This window comes from Ochlerotatus camptorhynchus, unplaced genomic scaffold (genome assembly GCF_037179485.1).
Source record: "Ochlerotatus camptorhynchus isolate MF236.1 unplaced genomic scaffold, CSIRO-AGI_Acam_v1.1 ptg000084l, whole genome shotgun sequence".
NCBI classification, from domain to species: domain Eukaryota; kingdom Metazoa; phylum Arthropoda; class Insecta; order Diptera; family Culicidae; genus Ochlerotatus; species Ochlerotatus camptorhynchus.
Window position 1 is genome coordinate 2,030,579 of NW_027040574.1, and position 20,788 is coordinate 2,051,366.

The following is a 20,788-nucleotide window of genomic DNA, read 5'->3' on the forward strand; positions in this document are numbered from 1 at the left end:
GGGAAAAACTCCTAAATTTCGATGACAAATCGGGGCAAAGTTAAAGGTTATTGCGAGAGTCGAGGTGACTTTCGTCACTAGTGAAGTTAGAAAATTCACGTCGTGTACAGAGAGTCACGTGACCACGATGTGACTTTTCTCACTGCACTAGTGACAAAAGTCATTTCGACTCTCGAAACAACCACATTAAAAAAAAAATTATTTCTTCAAAACATAAGATTTGGGTTTTTAAAAATTCTCAAGATTCTTGGGCTAGACTAGATTTCTTTTTTCGAACGAATATTGAGAAGATTTTATAATGGTTAACATCAGGGTTTATTTTAGAGAAAACACGTGCGAAACACAAGTAATCGCAGCAACCTACAGCTGGGACCGAGATGGAAAAATTAGTCATTCGAAGTGTAGATGTCAACCTGAATAAACGTATAGTTAGAAGCACTCAAACTTCCTTAATTCTTTGAGAAGAACACTTCAGTTGGCGACGAGGATTTTTATGGAAGCTCACAAGTTCAAGAAATTCCAGAATCGAACCGAGGAAGGATGGCGGCGACAAACGAAGAACCCAGAGCAAGTTTTGGATTCCCTGTCGACGAACATCAGCGCGTTCTGCTTCGATCCGGAGAACGGCACCACATTCGCCCGTTACTCGGATTTGTTTGAAAGCGACGCACGAAGTCTGGACGACGCAGCAAAAGTTAGGCTTCAGCTCCGGAAGTTGGACACGTCATCTCACAGTCGCTACGTCAACTACATCCTTCCGAAACTACCAAAGGATGTCACGTTTGCCGATACCGTCAAGACACTCACAAAGATCTTCGGCAGGCAGACCTCCGTATTCCACAAACGCTACCAGTGCATGCAGCTACTCAAGTCCGAGGCCGACGACATAATCACCTATGGCGGAAAAGTCAACAGACTATGTGAAGAGTTAGAGTTCCAGAATTTGAAGATTGATCACTTTCAAGTGCTTGATTTTCGTCTGTGGTCTCAAAGCACCACGCTACGCGGACATTCGAGCAAGGCTTCTATCCCGGATTGAAGGTGAAACGGCTGATGCTCCGGTGACAATTCAAACTCTGATCGACGAGTTCCAGCGGCTCGTCAACATCAAGTCGGACACTACGATGATCGAACATCCATCAAGTTCGAAGAATTCGGTCCATAGCATTTCGGAGAAGAAACCCGGAAACCAGCATCGTCCACTGAAAACGGAAAGCAAGTCCACTCCTCGTACTCCATGCTGGCAGTGTGGTCAGATGCACTACGTCCGTGACTGTCCATTTTCTGATCATCTCTGCAAAGTATGTAACCGCATCGGTCATAAAGAAGGCTACTGTAGCTGCATCAAGAATTCTTCAAGCGACTCTTCAACTCAACCTCGAGAGAAGAAGCAGTTCCAGAAGAAGGCCGGTCCCAGATCTCAAGCCAAGGGAATTTTCGTGAAGCACATCGCAAACAGCAACCGGAAACGCAAGTATGTGACCATCAACATCAACGGTGTCATGACTTCGCTACAACTGGATTCTGCAAGTGATATCACGGTGATTTCCAAGAAAACTTGGCAGCAACTGAGACGACCAAAGCTAACTCCATCATCGATCGAAGCCTCCAACGCATCTGGTGGACCACTCGCTCTCATCGGAGAATTACATTGTGAAGCAGGCCTCAATGACATGGTCAAGCGTGGTCAGTGTTTCGTAACGTCATCACCAGATCTCAACGTAATGGGTATTGATTGGATTGACATGTTCAACCTGTGGTCGGTTCCGTTCGATACTCTCTGCAATCAAGTTTCTGCTGTATCCAGACCATGTTTCGCCGAAGCTAGAGTACAGTTGCAAGCCGAGCATCCGGCGGTTTTCGACGACTCGCTGGGCCACTGCAAGAAAACCAAGGTAAAGTTATTCCTCAAACCTAACGTCAAACCTGTTTTCTGTTCAAAGCGACCAGTTCCGTTCAACACGATTCCGCTGGTGGATGCAGAATTAACACGTCTTCAGTCTCTGGGAATCGATTTCTCAGAGTGGGCCGCTGCGATTGTAGCAGTACGCAAGCCGAATGGTAAAGTTCGCATCTGTGCGGACTACTCCACGGGACTCAATGAAGCGCTTGTAGCAAACCACTATCCTCTACCTACCCCGGAGGAGATCTTCGCACAGCTCAACGAAAGCACCATATTCAGCATCATCAACCTTTCCGATGCATACCTGCAAGTGGAAGTAGATGAAGAATCGAAGAAGCTCCTCACCATAAACACGCATCGAGGCCTCTTCCAATTCAACCGGCTCGCTCCAGGGGTGAAGTCAGCACCTGGAACATTCCAAAGTCTGGTTGACAGCATTAAAGCCGACATTCCTGGTGTTCAGTCGTTTCTCGACGACGCTATCATCTTCGGAAGAACCTGGGAGGAACACAAGGCGTCACTAGACAAGCTATTACAACGTCTAAGGGAAAATGGGTTCCATGTCAAGCTGGAAAAGTGCCATTTCTTCCAAACCGAAATCAGATATTTGGGGCATATCGTCGATCGAAACGGCATCCGTCCGGATCCAGAGAAGCTTCAAGCCATCGCCTCTATTCCGGCACCCACCAATGTTTCCGAAGTGCGATCGTTCCTGGGAGCCGCTAATTTCTACGGCAGATTCGTGCACAACATCCATGAACTTCGTCATCCTCTCGACCAATTACTCAAGAAGGATTCGAAGTGGCAGTGGAATTCCGATTGCCAACGGTCTTTTGAGCAATTCAAGCAAGTCCTGCAGTCCGATATATTGTTGACGCATTACGACCCGAAGTTACCAATCATCGTAGCAGCGGACGCCTCCAGCACGGGCATCGGTGCAGTCATCTTCCATGAATTTTCGAATGGACATCTGAACCCTAATAAAAATTGTATGGTTAATTTGCTTAACGACGTGTTCTGGGTATCATCCAAACCATTTGTGGAATAGTTCAATGATTTGGGTTATCGTTCGTTTATGGTTATTTTTTATTAGGGAAGGCAATCCAGTACGCATCAAGATCCCTCACTCCAGCGGAGAAAGGTTACGGGCAGCCGGTAACGGAGTTTCACAAGTACCTCCTTGGGAGCAGATTCACTCTGCTCACGGATCACAAACCTCTGTTATCAATCTTTGGATCGAAGAAGGGCATTCCTTTGCACACCGCAAATCGACTTCAACGATGGGCATTGATGCTTCTCAACTACGACTTCGACATTCGGCACGTGTCTACCAACGACTTCGGATGTGCCGACATGCTGTCAAGACTCATCGACCGTTCTAAGCAGCAAGAAGAGGAGTACGTTGTGGCAGCGATATCCCTAGAAAAAGACATGGTGAGCATTATTCAAAACACTATCGAGCAGGTACCAGTTTCGTTCGCAGACATCAAAAGTGCAACACAGGCAGATGAACCACTACAAGCGGTTCATCTGCCTGTGTGCCAAACAACTTTATTCGTGAGGGTTGGCCAAACGATGCACGATCAGTCGAAGATCCAGAGATTCGAGTCTACTTTAACAGGCGGGAGTCTCTCACCAACGTCGATGGCTGTATACTGTTCCACGACAGGGTAGTCGTTCCGAGCAAGTTCAGAAGGCAAATCCTGAAGCAGTTCCACGCGGACATCCCGGCATGGTACGAATGAAGTCTATTGCACGCAGTTTCGTTTACTGGCCCGGAATCGACAACGACATCGAGCATTTCGTCCGGTAATGCACTCCCTGCTGCACTGCTGGAAAAGCACCAGTCAAAAAAACGCTTGAATCGTGGCCCATCCCTGATAAGCCGTGGTCACGCATCCATATTGACTACGCAGGACCTGTGGACGGCGTATTTTTCCTGGTAGTTGTCGACCCGTACACCAAATGGCCCGAAGTATACGCAACTAAAACCACAACGACAAGAACAACAATCAAGTTACGCAACATTTGGCGTGCCAGAAACCATCGTCTCAGATAATGGTACCCAGTTCACCAGCTACGAGTTCAAGAATTTCTGTGAGAATCAAGGAATTCACCACGTCCGCACAGCACCATTCCATCCTCAATCAAATGGGTTAGCAGAACGGTTCGTGGACACCTTGAAGCGCACTCTTCGGAAGATTCGATCGGGAGGAGACACACTCGAGAAAGCATTGCCGACGTTTTTGCAAGTTTACAGGTCAACACCAACGGCTGACCTAGGTGAAAAGCGAGGTGAAAAGCACAAACGAAGTGACAGACGGAGCGGCTCGAAAACTTTGGTGACTAACCTGCTATTTCAATTTTTCAGTGTACCACATGGCAACACCACTACTACTGGATTGTACCACATGGCAACACTACTATTAGATTGAACTAGCATTTTCACCAAATGTACTAGAATGTTTTGGTTCTATCTCATTCACTCTACTCAAAACTGAAATGCATAAAAAAATGACAAAATGATACGCACTCTTTGCACACTGTCAAAGAATCATTGTACACAAAATCAACTTTGTTCAAATCAAAACAAAAATACTAACCCATCTGGTGGATGATGGCACAAGCTTCCAAGAAAATTCTATTACAGTGAACCACATTATTTTAATGGATTTCTTCGCCAGTATGTCGTCTGTAACTTCGTTTGTGGTGAAAAGTCTCCTGCAGAAATAATGTTCGGACGACCGGTCCGCACAGTTTCGTCAATGCTACTACCGCAACAATCAGCAGCACAACCAAAAGCAGATGAGCAAAACAAGCATTTCAACAAGAAGCATGGAGCGATTTCAAGGGAGTTCGTTCCGGGTGATGCTGTATATGCTCAAGTCTATCAAGCAAATTCCTGGAAATGGCAGGCTGTCACAGTAATCGAGCGTGTCGGAAAAGCCAAACTACAACGTTTTCCTGGAGGATAATCAGCGGCTCATCCGTTCTCATGCCAATCAACTGAAGCAACGTGCGGTCGAATCTGGGAGATGTTCCATCCAAGTAATCACGATGTTCCATTCAAGTAATCGCAGCAACCTACAGCTGCGACCGAGATGGAAACATTAGTCATTCGAAGTGTAGATGTCAACCTGAATAAACGTATAGTTAGAAGCACTCAAACTTCCTTAATTCTTTGAGAAGAACACTTCAAAATAAAAATATGAAATGCATTCTACTAAATACGTGCCATCTACAAAGCAGGAATTGCGTTGATGATGGAAGTGTACACGCAGTACCAATATACATTTACATTACGTGTATGAGGGGCTTGTTGTAAGTGAAAGTAACCTGGGAATGGACGTGAGTGACCAGGCATTCTGAAATAGGTTACTGAATCTCAACACCCAACTAACAATTTTCGCAATGTAAACGCTTTACTCATTTCATTTATACATCCTCAAGCTGTATTCAAATGTTATACGATATGAGGAAACCTCAACCTCTTTACAAGCAAATCTGGCGAACTAAGTCAGCTACGTATGACTGTTGGGACCGGTTGGGACAAGCTCTTATCGCATATCCATTTACGCTTCTATGCAGCTGTTATCCTGCTGTTTAGTTGTGTATGAACTTGAAAGGCGCTTATTCAACTTTTTCCCGGTTATCCAATAATCAATACACAGCTTTCTCTGGAAGCCGGGTTAAAAATTGTTTAACGCTTTTTTGTCGGAGGATTTTATTAAGTTTATTTTACTGTGAATCAAATCAATCGAAATTAGAACACCACCGAATTTATTTACCTTGCACCGGAATCCTGGAATCGAACTCGAGACGACCGCATTGAAAAACCTTGACACTACCAACTTAGCTACGCCAACACTTTGAACTGATGTAAACAAATTACATGCCCTTCTACAACAAGATCACTGCGTAGAGGCTTTATAATTGGCGTTGACGGCACCGTCGAAAAATTTGCTCTTCCAGCAAATATAGACAGTTTCTTATGGGAATTTTCGGTGGAGTGAAAGGATAGTACAAAGTCTGCCATGTTTTACGCACAGTCTGACGTTTGCTTATGGATTTTCTCATAGGAGTAAAGAGTTACAGAGTCGCCGTCAACGCCAATAGTGCACATGAATCACTTTTCTCGACTAGTTACTTCAGCTCTGTAAAGGAGCAGAGTAAAAACTGTAAAACTGCACACGTCTAAAAATAAACCAAGTTGACTGTAACAAGGCATCTAAAGTAGCGCTAACACAGTTTATTAGCTGAGTACACACACTTAAACAGAGACCCTGAGTTCGGTAAAAAAAATTACCGTCTTAGATCGGTAATGCTAAAAATTACAGATGTTTCGGTATTTTCTCGCTTTATTGCTGAAAACTGTAAATGAAATGACCGAATTTCGGTAATTTCATTTTAATTTACCGAAAACGGTAAACATTTTTACCGGCAGGTCTGTAAATCAGCTTCATCACTGACTTCGGTGAAATATTTTACTGAAGTTTCGGTAAACAAAGCGTTCCATTACTGAGTTCGGTAATGGTCTAGGTAAACGTCAAATGCACCATATTGTTATTTTCGATCAACTTTAAAAGCGTTCGTGCCTGTGAAAAATAAAAAGTGGTGAAATTATGGAGGCTGTTATTCAACACCAAAATGAGTGAATCGTAGATATTTTCCGTAAATAATTAATTTTCTTTATCTAAATAAATACCGATTACAGATGGCCGATGTTGTTGCTTTTTTTTTCTGTCGGTCCAAGTTCCATTCCCGTTGGCGACGATCTGAAAACAGCATTTGGAATATTCTTCCAAAGCTTCCTTGTTTTTAGTAGAGTCGGTGTATAATGAGTCACGCCAAGAGAAAAACAGTTGAACTCGCATCACGGTTTTCGGAAAATTCCCATTCTTTTCACTTGGCAACAGAGGACTTCTACAACAACTTCAAATGACTTCTAGCGAGAGAAAAAATATTGCGGCTGTAGTAAATCATTATATCAGTGATTTTGTCAAATTATCTTAACAAAAAATAGTAGAAATTCTCATCACTAATCATTACCGAGCGTATCCCATGACAATTTAGCGCTCACTGCGTGTTTATGCTCATTTCTTCGATTATATTTTATATTTTATTGCAATACCTTTCGTGGACCTTTCATAGCATCGTAATGTTTATTTACTTTGCACGATAGGTAGCCGGTTTGACAGTTCAATAGGTAGACTTGGCTTCACTCTTGGCGTGACTCATTATACACCAACTCTAGTTTTCAGTGTAGCGCCGAAGCCTTCCGTCAAAAACGGTTTTGTTCATTGGTGGTGCAATTTGCAACACTAACTTATTGATCACGACAGCAGCCAAATTTTTACATGGTTTGCAGTGACCGCCACCTTGAAACAATATTAAAGCAAATTACAGTTGAGTCGGTTACTTTTTTATAAAATTACAGATCTCTCGGTAATTTTCGATTTGCATATCGTTCTCAAAATTACAGTTCTCCGGTAAAGTCGACTACAAATCAAGCAATGCACATCGGTAAACGTTACCAATCGTTCGGTAAATTTGACAGCTAATTTTGCTGATCCATTTTACAGATTTTTCGGTAATGTTCTCGATTACCGAAAACATTACCGACCGTTCAGCTGTTGAGAATTCGGTAAATGAATTACCGAAGTCGGTGATTTTTTGCAAGTGTGCAGGTTGTTTAGTTGCTGAAAAGCACTTTTGTTGTTTATGTTATTCAACAAGTGTGGTTGGTTGTGTAGAAGCCATCAAATGAGTAATATATTCACTTTATTAGCTTTGTTTTGCAGCTACAATTTGAAAGTTGATTAATATTTGCATAGAAGTGACATTAGCGTTTATTGGCTGCTGTTATTCAGTGCGACTGACAAATTGAATAATGGTAGTGAAAAAGTTGAGTAAACGCTCTCCAAAACTATTTTGCTAGCTTCTGTTTGTAGCTGTTTCTGCAGCTTTATTTCAGCTACTTTACAGCACATCGCTGGAAAAGTTGGCTTATAAAGCTGAAAATGTTAGTTGGGCAGAGATATCACCAACAATCAATACGAAACTAACGATTTTAAATTGGCTCACCACTTTAGTAGCCTATTGGTCCCAAGCAAACGATTAACGTACCCTATTCTAGTTGAAATTCTATTACTACACTATGTTTGTTTTGATTCGCTATGAAAGTTTGACAGATAACATCAGGGGTGTGTGGATTCATGCAGAACATGCAGGGGTGAGTGAAATAGCTTGGGACTGCTTGGGACCGTTGTTCTGGTACTGAGTGAGCCAAAAATAATAATGATTTTCTTCGGGACCTACTAGTCTTAGAGTTACCTCTATGCTACCCGCATAAACGCGAACCATAAATTGACCTTACCTAAAATGGTTAAAAATTGTTTATAATCCCTGCTAAACTTTAACTGAAATGGTTATGGAACTTTACATGAACGTTTAATGATAAAGTTTCAACCTTATGTATTATGGTTTTTTGGAACTGGACCTTACAAATAATGGGTTGTTAAGAACCATTACCATTCCAAATTCTTGTTTTCTCCATACATTTTCAGAAAGAGAACTATATAAGAACGTTTTTACTTATGATTTGAGAACATTAATGGTAATGGTTATGGTAGTCAGTAAGGTCCATTAATGGTTTTGTATTATCGCTCAACTTTACGTGGAATATATCGTGAATTGGTAATCAGTAAATTACAGGCAACCAATTCGCGATATATTCCACATAAAGTTGATCGATGTTACAAAACCATTCGTGGACCTTACTGACTACCATAACCATTACCATTAAAGTTCTCAAACCATAAGTTAAAAGGTTCTAATATAGTTCTCTTTCCGAAAATGTATGGAGAAAACAAGAATTTGGAACGGTAATGGTTCTTAACAACCCATTATTTGTAAGGTCCAGTTCCAAAAAACCACAATACATAAGGTTGAAACTTTATCATTAAACGTTCATGTAAAGTTCCATAACCATTTCAGTTGAAGTTTAGCAGGGATTATAAACAATTTTCAACCATTTTAAGTAAGGTCAATTTATGGTTCACGTTTATGCGGGTATCACCTTTCAACTTCCGGGCTAAAATTGTTAGCAATGGGATGTGCAATGCAATGGAATATAAGATAATAATAGATTATATTGCAAACATTTTTCTTCCATAAATACACTGCCGGACAGTGGAAGTTGGATTGTATATATATACATACATACATATAAATATATATAACGGTCATTTGAAATTATATCGACATTTTCAGCTGTTCAAAACCGCGGTAAAATTTTACCAACTTCGGTTTATCTGAATTAACTGTGTGACAAGCACTGACAGCTGTTTGTTTTCCATTCTCTCTCTGCTTCTTCGTGCTCTTTTGACGTTTGGTGTAAAATTTACTTTTGGTGTGCGTGTGTGTCGCACAAGTCGATCGATTTTTCCTCGCATATTCTCCTCTGCCTGTGACCAGTGAGGACTGGCACTGGTGTTTCTTTTTCAGAATACGAACCCGTGTCGATCGGACACGCATAAAATCTTAAGTGAGTGACGACGAAGGAAAAAAATAGATCCCGTTTTTTATAATTTGGTGTCGATTGCGTCGCGGGTGCATTGTTTACGACCATTTTCTCGTTTTTATTGGGTGTCTCTCCGGAAGGCGAATAGAAAGAACGCAATCAGTGTGTAGGCCATCACGTAATCCGTGCCAGATTTGGGTGCTGCAGTTGGTGACTGTGTTATTTTTCCACAAGCCAATGGCTTCCGAGTAGGAAGATTTTTCTGCTACTGCTACCCACTGCTGTATATTACCACTTACCCGCGTATCGAATCAGAAGGCATATAGGAAAGCCTTTGTCTTCTCGGCGGAAAATTCTATTGTTGGAGAACCTTGCTTCGTTTATTGTGCGCCAGTGAAAATTCGACAAGAGTATCCAAATCATAGTGCGAAAAAAAAAGTGAAATCCCAAAACGGGGGTATTGAAGTTGTCAAAAGACAAGGCATAGTTGAAGAAGAAAAAAGCTAGTGGGAACCAGCAGCTGAGTTAATCTTGTGCAATTCTCCAGCAGTGGATTGTAGCAGCAGCAGCCAACTCACACGAAACCCCATCGTACCTTCAGCAAGGTAAGTAGATACTGTAATTAATTACCAACACCTTATCTCTGCTTCCACCACTCATTGGAACCTTTTATGAGTATGGATCGAATATCAGGAAGTGCGAACGAATTCCCTCCCTAAGCTGTGCGCACAGTTACCATAATAGGTATGTGATCTCTGTCGTTTCATGCGTAAACAACCGTCTTACAATTTTACAAACACTGAAATGGTTTTGACTCTTGTTTCAGTCTTATTTATGTCTGCACTATTTTTTAGCAAACAACAGCCCCAACATTGGGGAAGAAGGGGCAAGATGAGCCTTTCTTAAACTTAAATAATACAAATGTGTAGCTTGACCAACTGGATTGGTTGTTCGACATTTTGTGGAATGACCCGTGTCACGGAGTGACATTTGGTGTAATAGCCCGTTTCGCGGAATCACTTTTTGCGGAATGTTAGATGACTGAAGTATTTTCTTAGCATTTGATCTTAATACAAACCTAGGAGAATTTTCATTCTTTTAACCATAATTAATAAAAATATTCTGAAATGTATGAAAATAGTAAGCCTCTGCCATAGTGGGGTGACTATACAACAACCGGTCGTAATGAATATTTGTTTTTAAATCGTACCCAACATATTTTTAAGTAATTTGATTCTCCTGAATCCTGAAAGTTGAATTTGCTTCTGGGAACATTCGGTTTTGTAAAGCTCCGAGTTAATCATTTTCTCAGTGACGAAAACCTTTGTCTTCTGGCCGAAGTTGCAAATTCCCTGACATATCATATATTTGCGTGCGAATATATTCTCAAAAACAAATTTGAATCTACTAGGGACACCTCTTCGAGCCTTCGTCTTGCAAAATGTTGGTCCTGGAAGCTGTCCGAAGTCGGCCTTTACATAGGTTTCATCATCCATTAGTATGTACCCACCGGACTTGGTCAGCAGGTTGTCATACAGCTTTCGAGCACGGGTTCTAGCTACGGTATTCTGCTTGGTTGCCTACTGGCCCGGTATGCCTTTAAACCTTCGCTGACAACGAAAGGTTGTCCTCAAGGAGCAATCCTCTCACCACTAATGAGGTCTTTAGTTGTAGATGATCTGCCAAGAAGCCTAGAGGCGAAAGGTTTCGAAATTGGAGGCTTTGCGGATGATATAGTCATCGTAGTAAGAGAAAAATTGGACGCTATCATTTCAGAAAAATGCAACAGGCTCTAAAGTTTACCCAATCTTGATGTATTAAGAAGGGCCTAAACATTAATCCGTCAAAAGTAGTAATCGTTCCTTTTACTAGAAATAGGAAGTTCAAGCTTGGAGGAGAACAGATCCATCTTAGTGAACAGGTCAACTACCTAGGAGCTATTTATATTGGATACCAAGTTGAATTGGAATGCTCAGATTGATTCTGTGATCAACAAAGCAACCAGTGCCCTGTAGTTGTGCTCTAAAACTGTTGGTAGAAAATGGGGTTTGAAACCAACAATGACAATGTGGATTTACACATCAGTAATCCGTCCAAAATTAACTTATGCTTCGTTAGTGTGGTGGCCAAAACGAAGGAGACTACTGCACAGAGGAAGCTGGCAAAACTTCCACGTCTAGCTTGTATTGCTATAACGGGTGCTTCAAAAGCGTTAGATGCAATCCTCAATCTATTGCCTTTGCATGAATACGTGCAACTAGAAGCGGAAAGAACTGCTTTAAGGCTTTAAATGTAAATACTTACTTAAGGACTGGATGAAACCGGAGGATAACTATTACACTCCCTTCAACGTGTGTGAAACGTTACGTTCGGATTGGGAAGTCGGTGGTCTTAGCGTTCGGAACACAAACAGGTGCAGGAATAATCTTTGGCCCTGGGACAAACGTTTCAGTGGCGATGGGACATTGTCCAACAGTGTTTCAAGCGGAAATCATGGCCATACTTGAATGTGTAATTATTTGCCTAAGGAGAAAATATAGATATGCAAAAAACTGTATTTTTTTCTGGCAGTCAAGCAGCACTAAAAGCGCTGCGTGCTTACAAAATGTACATCAAAGATTGTTTGGGAATGTATTTTCTAGTTCCGACAGCTGTGCCAACAGAACTCAGTAAACTTGTATTGGGTTCCTGAACACTGTGGCATTGAAGGGAATGAAAGGGCAGACGATCTCTCAAAATTAGGTTCCAATTCACAGTTTATTGACCCAGAACCATATTGTTGAATATCAAACTGAACAAAGGGTGATGGTCAACTGGATGACCGTCACGAAGTGCAACCAGTCAAAAAGATTTATAACTCCAAATGTAACACATACCAAAAAGCACTTGGAGCTCAATGAACGAGCTCTTAGTATAAACACTGGCCTAGTAACTGGGCACTGTCCGAGTAGATATCATTTGAAGAACATTGGTCGAGTTCAGAGTGAAAGCGGCCGTTTCTGTAGCATAGAACGTGAAACCTCGGAACATTTACTCAGCAGTTGTGGTGCATCACTCAAGCGGTAGTGTTATCTAACAACTTAGTGGAACTTGGTCCTACTAAAGGGTGATACGGTCAAAATTTGGTCAAGGGAAAACGCGTGTAAATCGGTGAAATCGTTTATTTAAAAAATCAAATTAAATTTCTTTTTCAAGTTCAATTAGTATAAAATTCAGGAAAAATATTCAGTTAGGCTTCCGCTTTTCCAAATCCGAATTGCCGGGCCTTACGCTTGACCCCTGCCATCAGATTTTGTACAGCCACCTTGTCCACCTTCTTCGCCGCAGAAAGCCAGTTTGCCTTGAACTGCTGCTCGCCCTTAGCAGTTTTTTTTGGTCTTCTTTAGGTTCCGCTTGACAATAGCCCAGTATTTCTCAATTGGGCGGAGCTCTGGCGTGTTGGGAGGGTTCTTGTCCTTGGGAACCACCTGCACGTTGTTGGCGGCGTACCACTCCATGGCCTTTTTACCGTAATGGCAAGATGCCAAATCCGGCCAAAACAGTACGGAACAACCGTGTTTCTTCAGGAAAGGCAGCAGACGTTTATTCAAACACTCTTTCACGTAAATTTCTTGGTTGACAGTCCCGGAAGCTATGAAAATGCTGCTTTTCAAGCCACAGGTACAGATGGCTTGCCAAACCAGATATTTCTTGGCGAACTTTGACAGTTTCATGTGCTTGAAAACATCTGCTACCTTTCCCCTTCCTTTTGCCGTATAAAACTCCTGTCCCGGAAGCTGCTTGTAGTCGGCTTTGACGTAGGTTTCGTCGTCCATTACCACGCAGTCAAACTTCGTCAGCATCGTCGTGTACAGCCTCCGGGATCGCGCTTTGGCCGTCGTATTTTGTTTATCATCGCGATTTGGAGTCACTACCTTCTTGTAAGTCGATAGTCCGGCTCGTTTTTTGGCTCGATGCACGGTTGTAGACGATACACCCAGCTTATTTGCGGCATCTCGGAGAGAGAGGTTAGGGTTTCGCTTGAAACTACCGGCAACTCTCTTTGTCGTCTCAGCGGCTTCCGGTTTTCGATTTCCCCCCGATCCAGACTTCCTGGCTGTCGACAAACGTTCCCCAAACACTTTAATTACATTTGTAACGGTTGATTTGGCAACTTTTAGCGATTTTGCCAACTTTGCGTGCGAGTAGCTCGGATTTTCGCGATGCGCGAGCAAAATTTTGATACGCTGCTCTTCTTGCTTGGACGGCATTTTGACAACTGAAGAGTGAATTCCAAAATCAAAATAGGAGCAACATTCTACACACACACACCTTCAAAATGAGAGGTGTTCAGGTTTTTTAAATGCAAAATTGAAAGAAATACGTCAAGTTGATATTGACCAAATTTTGACCGTATCACCCTTTAATCCTGGAAAGGTAGTTGTTTTCATAAACCATATCATAGCTGACTGGAAAAGGACGTGTCCAGGCGATTAGCTGTCTACACATTAAACGGTGGTCAGCTTGCATGATACGAACAGGGGTACTGATGGACCTCACGACCTATCCATGGAGCTGACCAAAAATTTCTAATTTTTCTGTCACCCATAATTAGATCCATTTTTTAAATATTGATGTAATTTCAAAATTACATCGGTGAATGTAAATTTGTTCGCAAAAACTATGCACATCGTTCAACGTAATTATTATACAACTGATGGAATTACCTGGGTGCACAATCTCGATGTAATATTCAACTTTTTTTTTTGTTGCCTAGGTATGGAATCCACGTGTTTGAACATATGCTTTGTCGATCATATCAGTAATCGAAATTACGTTCTATTTACGATATGTTGTCTATAAATATCCTTGAAAATGGCTATTGACTTATCATTGCACGATTAGATTAGCTTTAGCGTGATTTATGACTGGAATATAAAAATAGAATTGAATAGTCGGGAATTTCAATACGAAATCGAGAATATAATGATAATGATAATGTACCTGAGATTGCAGTGGTTTCAAACATTCACTCAGGGAATTTGGAGCCATAATAAGTGTAAAATACATTTCAGGATTCCGTGGAATTTATAGGACTTCTATGTAGCTATAGTTCTATGAACTTAAACCAACGGTGCTTAAGCATTCTATTGAAATTTCTTAAATCTTGCTTAGGTTGATGCAAATTTGATTTTTATTTTGTGTCACCCCGTCTTTCATTAAAACAAATAGAAAATATTGAGGGGCCAAAAAGACTATGCCCTATTCGAAATTATCATTATCTCTGTACTTTTTCCTAAAACTACCAATTAACATTACATATTAAATGATGTCCCAAAAATCGCCAAGGGGCTGATGTGCTATCACAAACATTGCGGAGTTAATTTTAATGGCGCGAATTGTTGACGGTAATCGCAATTTTCTTTTTATTCTGTATGATGTACAGGGATGCCAATATTCAAGTTTTTTTTACGTATCCAGTCAAACATTTAAAGTTTGAAATCTTCCTGTTCCTTTACCTCAAGTCAGCAATTAAGCAACAAGCTCAGATATATTGGCAGACAAATGTATAAAATTAAATCAGAAGTTCAGTCCACATCGTGCTCTCTTGCCGTGCGGATCTATTTGATTTTTGATGAAGGAATAGTTACTGCTACCTAAAGCTAACACAAATTTAAACAGCACTTCTTCGATCCTTGTTTGGACCCTACCCGAGGTAATCCTGCTTGAATATCGATTTGGAAAATTCCTCTTCGATCCTTCGGATTCTTATAGCAATATGCTTGAAAGTCGATTTGGAGAAACAGTTTACTGTCGCCATGGCGCCTAAACGCAAAAGAAAAGGGTAATCTCTTGATCCCCCTTATGATGGAATTTATTTGAGCAATCAATTTGATATGCTCACGGATGATGAGAATGATCCATCATCCAGGAAAAAATCCAGTAAATTTAATGGCAAGTAGGAAAAGGTCCCCCCTATTGTGAAAACCACTTCCGATTTCCATGATCTTCGCACGGAACTTTTGAACTTCGATAAATTCAAGTATTCACTTCAAATTGGCCGTCGGGGTGAATAACATCTATTGGCTGAAACCTTGGATGGATTCAAACGTCTTCTCAAGTACCTTACTGAAATGCAACCCACATTTTTGACACCAAAACTGACCGTCTGTTCAAGGTTGTCTTGAAAGGTCTGCCCAGCCGAGGGGGACGACTCTATCTACGATGCAGGAAATATTGTGTTTTGCTGTGGCTAGCTGCGCGTGCGCTGAGTAGATAGAAAGAAGATTTATCACGATTTTGAAGATTTCCTGCAAAAAGATGATGTGCGATGCAAGTAGATGCAAGAAATGAAAGAAGATTTTTCGAAGATTTATTCGTTCGATTTATTAGTGTGAGATTTTTTGAGCAACTAGAATTGAGATTTAGATGTGTCGCGGTGAATGCTTGAATCAAATCAAAGATTAATTGACAACATTATTTGGAGTTGAGCCATTCCATGTAATCAAAATGAAAATGAAATCCCGTCCTGGCGATTTGCGCAACGGGATTTTAAATGATTTTTATTTAGTTCACTTCAAGTCTAGTGAACTAGACAACCTTAAGGCCTTGGAAAGAGCTACACCGAAAATAGTTTTCATGTAGCTTTCATTGGAAACGAACATGATTTTCATCCATAAGCAAAATGAATGGAATTCATCTAAATTTCACATAACATTTATGCGATCAAATTAATTTGATATGATTTTTCATATGAATTTCATCTTCCTCATAATATTCATGTGACTTTGTGGTGGGATTTGCAGCTATGTGATCACAGGAAAGCTATGTGAAATTCACATGGATTTCATCCATTAGATATGTGATAAATTTTTTGAGTGTAGTCTTATGCTCCATGTTCGAGTGAAGTGGGAACACGTTTCAGGAAGACTGTAGGAAAATTCCAAAAGCTCATCCAGTACCGTGAGTGCCAGGGATGGGGTCACGGAACAAAAAATTGCCAGCAATTTCCGAAGCATTTAAAGTATTTTTATGTTACTTCACACGCGAAGTTTGCGATTTTCAGAGTTGGTTGGAAAATGCTATCTAACATGAAACTTTAGTGTGATAATTTATTAGCTAGATAATAGTCTTAGAAGAGGGTAGGTAGATAGTTCCGTTAGAGTACGGCAGTATGAAAATTGAATAGAAGTTTAAAATGAGCGAAGGGCCATTAATGCGACAGTGCAGTTCAGTTTATTAACACCCACACAACAAAAAATCCATGTTGTTCAACTTGTTCAGTAGTACATATATTAGCTGGGAATTAATTCACTAGGTGGCGTTCAAGTACAAATAAAGTTACTCTGGTGATAACTCAGGATCTAGTCCAGATAGTAGTTTGCTGTCTTCTGCAAAGTTGCTCAAATGGACAAGATTCGTTCAGTAGTGAACAGTAGAGAATTGACTCACTAGGTGGCAGCGGAGAACAAATAAAGTTCTACTAGCGGTAACTAGGATCTAGACCAGATAGAAGTCTCCTATCTTCGGCAAAGTTGTTCAAATGGACGAGACCCGTTCAATAGTATACATTTTAGATGGGAATTATATCACAAGACGGATCTATCACAAGACGGGACCGTCAGGATCTATACAATATAGAAGTTTCCTCACTGTTCGGCACGGATGGCAGAGGAGTTAAAACAAGCTGTCCCGAGCTTGTTTAATCACGCGAAGGTTTACTTACCACGCCGAACGGTTTGGATGGTACACCGTTGCCCTGCCGGGACTGCTGGAGCGAGTGCCTATTTTTTCTCGATTCTATCAAAGAACTGTTCAAGACGCTAAGACAGTTACTCTACTAAATTAAGAGACTGTTACAATAGCGTGGTTCAGATTTTGATAGAAAGAAAAGGAGTGCCTTTAGCATCAGGTGTTTGGACTTTGATTGTAACTGAGGACTGAACTTCTCACTAAATTAGAGATTCTGGTCTCATCAGTAAAGGGTGATACGGTCAAAATTTGGTCAAGGGAAAACGCGTGTAAATCGGTGAAATCGTTTATTTAAAAAATCAAATTAAATTTCTTTTTCAAGTTCAATTAGTATAAAATTCAGGAAAAATATTCAGTTAGGCTTCCGCTTTTCCAAATCCGAATTGCCGGGCCTTACGCTTGACCCCTGCCATCAGATTTTGTACAGCCACCTTGTCCACCTTCTTCGCCGCAGAAAGCCAGTTTGCCTTGAACTGCTGCTCGCCCTTAGCAGTTTTTTGGTCTTCTTTAGGTTCCGCTTGACAATAGCCCAGTATTTCTCAATTGGGCGGAGCTCTGGCGTGTTGGGAGGGTTCTTGTCCTTGGGAACCACCTGCACGTTGTTGGCGGCGTACCACTCCATGGCCTTTTTACCGTAATGGCAAGATGCCAAATCCGGCCAAAAAAGTACGGAACAACCGTGTTTCTTCAGGAAAGGCAGCAGACGTTTATTCAAACATTCTTTCACGTAAATTTCTTGGTTGACAGTCCCGGAAGCTATGAAAATGCTGCTTTTCAAGCCACAGGTACAGATGGCTTGCCAAACCAGATATTTCTTTGCGAACTTTGACAGTTTCATGTGCTTGAAAACATCTGCTACCTTTCCCCTTCCTTTTGCCGTATAAAACTCCTGTCCCGGAAGTTGCTTGTAGTCGGCTTTGACGTAGGTTTCGTCGTCCATTACCACGCAGTCAAACTTCGTCAGCATCGTCGTGTACAGCCTCCGGGATCGCGCTTTGGCCGTCGTATTTTGTTTATCATCGCGATTTGGAGTCACTACCTTCTTGTAAGTCGATAGTCCGGCTCGTTTTTTGGCTCGATGCACGATTGTAGACGATACACCCAGCTTATTTGCGGCATCTCGGAGAGAGAGGTTAGGGTTTCGCTTGAAACTACCGGCAACTCTCTTTGTCGTCTCAGCGGCTTCCGGTTTTCGATTTCCCCCCGATCCAGACTTCCTGGCTGTCGACAAACGTTCCCCAAACACTTTAATTACATTTGTAACGGTTGATTTGGCAACTTTTAGCGATTTTGCCAACGAGTAGCTCGGATTTTCGCGATGCGCGAGCAAAATTTTGATACGCTGCTCTTCTTGCTTGGACGGCATTTTGACAACTGAAGAGTGAATTCCAAAATCCAAATAGGAGCAACATTCTACACACACACACCTTCAAAATGAGGGGTGTTCAGGTTTTTTAAATGCAAAATTGAAAGAAATACGTCAAGTTGATATTGACCAAATTTTGACCGTATCACCCTTTATAGAGATTTTTAGCCATAGGCTAGTTCATCTCTTGTCAAATTTAAGTGAAAATTCACCAGAAATAAGGCTGTGTTCCATTTGGTAAGTTTTCACTTAAATTTAACTATTCGAAAATGAATTAATATGTTCGAAAATTCCTCTATTGTTGATCGACCAATGTTCGAGAAGGTGTCTGTCATAATTGATTTCTTGTCTGTCAGATATAAGTCTGCTGGAATAGCAGGTTTATTTGAAAAAAAAAAAAATCCAAAAAACGAATCAAAAAGTTTTATAAATCCCAAAAAAATTAAAATATTGCAGATCTTGGACTTAGGCTGTGTTCCATTTGGTAAATTTTCACTTAAATTTGAGACTTCCAAAATAAATTAAAATGTTAGAAAATCCCTCTGTTGTGGATTGGCCGATTTTCGAGGACGTGTCTGTCAAAACTGATTTCTTGCCTGTCAGAAATAAGTTTGCTATTCTAGCAGGTTTATTTGATAATTTTCTATCTGTCAAATTTAAGTAAAAACTCACCAAATGGAACGCAGCCTTAGAAAAATGGGGAACATAGAATTCATTTTTCAAGATTCTAGGACCTCAAGTATTCCAATTTTCATATCCTGGAACCTCGAAAAAATACCTTGAGATCTTCTGATTAGGACATTTTTTAAAATCCCGAAAAAATCAAAACATTTCAAATTTCAGTCAATTCAAGCAATCATCAAGATCTTGACATTAACAACATTTAAAAAAATTCTTGTCCTAAAAAAAATATCAAAATAAATTAGGATTTAAAAAGATAAACAACAGGACACATACAAATTTCCGGTTCTCCCAATTTTCCTGGTTCAGTGAACACCCTGAAGTATGCTTGTTTGAAAATTTTCCATCTCTGTATGTGGGTTTGAAGCTTTATTACAGAATGTCCTAACAATCTAAATGTCTACTCTTAATGCCTCAGTCTGCCTACTAGGATTATGAATTACTACATTTCGGGCATCCTGCAAAGGGTAGGTCACTCCGCACACCAATCTTGGGTCATCTTTTTTGTCAGTGTGCCGCAGGTGTACCGATTGTGCCGGTCATAGAGCAAGCTACGATTGTTTGTAAAATACCCACCATGGCAACCCGGTATTTCTAACACCTTGAATGTTTTGACTTGAAATCGCAAGGATAAATCGGATTGAGGATGACGCGAGAAGTGGCGGTGTGCAAAATGTTGGTGTTTTGTTTTCATAGGATAGTAAAAGTCCTGTGTGTTTAGGGTTTTATAATGCCCTCAAAGGCAGACAAGAAACCTAGCCTTTCGTGATGTGAAAAGCAACGGTCTATCAGCGGCCGGAAAGAGGTGAAACCGGTGGGGAACATTTTTGGAGACCGACTATAGAGGATGATGAATATAACTTCTGTAGTTTGTTTTGTGTGAGTTGCAGCATTATTTGAATTAAGGATATTAATGGGGTATGATTAACTGCCTCTTTCTCTTGAGCCTACACCTAGAACCTACATGTCGTATTTATATATATGACTCTGAGTTCCTCTGGTATATTCAATTAGAAGATGTTCCTGAATATACAGTCAAACCGCACGTAATGTTGTGAATAAATTCAATGACAGTTGTCCAGCAGTGCTCCCATTTTATTTTCAACAATCCAATGCATACGAGATTGTGCCGATGGATGTGCCGAAACTAATTTTCGCACCATGTGTTGAGTGACTTACCCCTTGGCATCCTGACACTTTCGATTTCCTCATCGTCCATTTCCTCATATTTTGAGGAGAACAAACCAATCAACTCGGTTTGTTCTCCTCAAGGAAAAACATCTGATTGGTCTCTTCGAACTAGTTGAAACGTTGCTTCTTATCATACGATTTTTTTTTATATATATCTTTATTAAGGAGACTTTCAGCCCTGGGCTGGTTCGTCTCCGTAAATCATACGAAATGCTTGACGGTACGGTACGAAAATTCTGCATTCGAGCTTGATTCTTCAAAACTGAATCTTCAATGCCTTCAACGATGTGCTCCACGGGTTCACTTTTAGAAAATTTCAGTTTCTGGGCCACAATCCGTTTTGATTGGCAATTTTCGGCAAAAGATTCACCTCTTCCAGACCAGATCCACTTAT

General features: G+C 40.9%; 2 protein-coding genes and 1 pseudogene across 2 annotated transcripts in view; all 3 read left to right on the plus strand.

Moving 5' to 3' along the window:
• Nucleotides 1-20,788, plus strand: part of LOC135698325 (tRNA-specific adenosine deaminase 2) — a 151,409-nt gene that overhangs the window by 17,927 nt on the left and 112,694 nt on the right. The gene's annotated exons all lie outside the window — the stretch shown is intronic.
• LOC135698216 (uncharacterized protein K02A2.6-like) lies at nt 494-4,712 on the plus strand (annotated as a pseudogene).
• AdipoR (adiponectin receptor) overlaps nt 9,923-20,788 on the plus strand; it is a 47,480-nt gene continuing 36,614 nt past the window's right edge. The window contains exon 1 of the mRNA XM_065218230.1: nt 9,923-10,030. The gene's annotated coding sequence lies outside the window, so the exon portion shown is untranslated. The remainder of the gene's footprint in view (nt 10,031-20,788) is intronic.